We start from the raw sequence: 1,510 nt of genomic DNA, 5'->3' as shown, positions 1-1,510 counted from the left end.
ATGAGACCTCAGATCTCATGTAGATAACCCAGTATTTTCTTAGTAAATTACACATCAAATATTACCCTATAGCTATTTTACAGGTGACTGACGCTATGTGTCTGAAAAGATGGAAAGCATCACAGAGAAAGTAAGAAAGATTTCAGACAAGCACAGAAGCAAAGTGCCAAGGACAAACTCAACAGTTACAGTGGCTGCAGTTGTTTGTTTTTTTTTCCCCCTCTAAGAAATTCAGGCTAAATTCTTTCATGATTAATAAGTATCATTCTTTATTCTTTGTAGGTAACCCAGTCCCCAGGAAGGTGTTACTTCTTAAATAGATGTCTCGATGCCTCCCAACAATGTGGCTGAATTTGTTCTCTTGGGACTCACACAGAATCCACACTTGCAGAGAATACTCTTCATTGTCTTTTTGTTCATTTTCCAATTTACCATGCTGGCCAATCTGTTAATTATCACTACCATCTCCCTCAGCCCCACACTTTCTGCTCTCATGTACTTCTTTCTCATGCACTTGTCCTTCATAGATACCTCCTTCAGCTCTATCCCCACCCCCAAACTGACAACTGACCTGCTGCACCAGAGGAGAACCATGTCCTGGGGTGGCAGCCTGACTCATTCTTTATGGAGCACTTTCTGGGAACATCAGAGATCATTGTCCTCATTGTCCTGACCTATGACTGCTCCGTGGCCATCTGCAAGCCTCTGCACTACACGACTATCATGTGACAGGGACTCTGTCAGCTCCTGGTGGTGGTGGCCTGAACCGGGGGGATCTTGCATGCCACTGTTCAGATTCTTTTCACCATGGACTTGACCTTCTGTGGCTCAAATCTTATTGATCACTTTATGTGTAATTTCTTCTCACTGTTAAAACTATCCTGCAGCCACACCTACATGCTTGGAATCATGGTGGCAGCTAACACAGCTAAAAATGCTTGCTCATATTTTTGCTGCTCCTCATCTTTTACACAGTCATCCTGAGCTCCCTGAAATCCCACGGCTCTGAAGGATGACACAAAGCCCTCTCTACCTGTGGCTCCTACTTTACAGTAGTGTGTTGGGGTCCTTTAATGGACCAGGACCTGGAGGTCCAGAGGTGACGATAAGAAAGTAAAAGAGAGAGAGAGAGGCTGATACTCCCTGGTTTACGCAGAAAACCAATAAAGCCCTTGACACAATACTTGCGTCTCTTACGAAGGCACCAGGCACCCTCTAGAGGGGGGTGAAGGCACAGGGCGCCTTCTCCAGACAGTCTTAGAAGCCCAGGCAGGAGAGTGAGCAAGATGGGTCTCTGGGGTCTAAAGAATCAACCAAGGAGACAGATAGAGACAGAAAGAAAGAAAGACACAGGGACCCAAGCTCTGATGGAGCAAAGGTGCTTTATTAGCAGTAATGTAGGCTTATATATCTTTAGTAAGATGATTACTCAGCTATTACACAGGATGAAATTTTATCAATAGCCACAATATGGATAGTCTAATACATACAAGGTCACTGACGCTGAAAA

At 44.4% G+C, this 1,510-nt stretch overlaps 1 pseudogene; it reads left to right on the top strand.

The window, feature by feature from the left end:
- The first annotated feature begins 328 nt into the window (after positions 1-328).
- On the top strand, positions 329-1,103 carry LOC147346458 (olfactory receptor 4C3D-like; annotated as a pseudogene).
- Positions 1,104-1,510: the final 407 nt, after the last annotated feature.

The sequence above is a fragment of the Bos grunniens genome, chromosome 23 (genome assembly GCF_055505025.1).
Source record: "Bos grunniens cultivar Pamir isolate PY7600 chromosome 23, Bosgru_T2T1.0, whole genome shotgun sequence".
Lineage (NCBI taxonomy): Eukaryota > Metazoa > Chordata > Mammalia > Artiodactyla > Bovidae > Bos > Bos grunniens.
The sequence above is the reverse complement of the archived record's forward strand: the minus strand, read 5'-3'. Positions and strand labels throughout refer to the sequence as shown.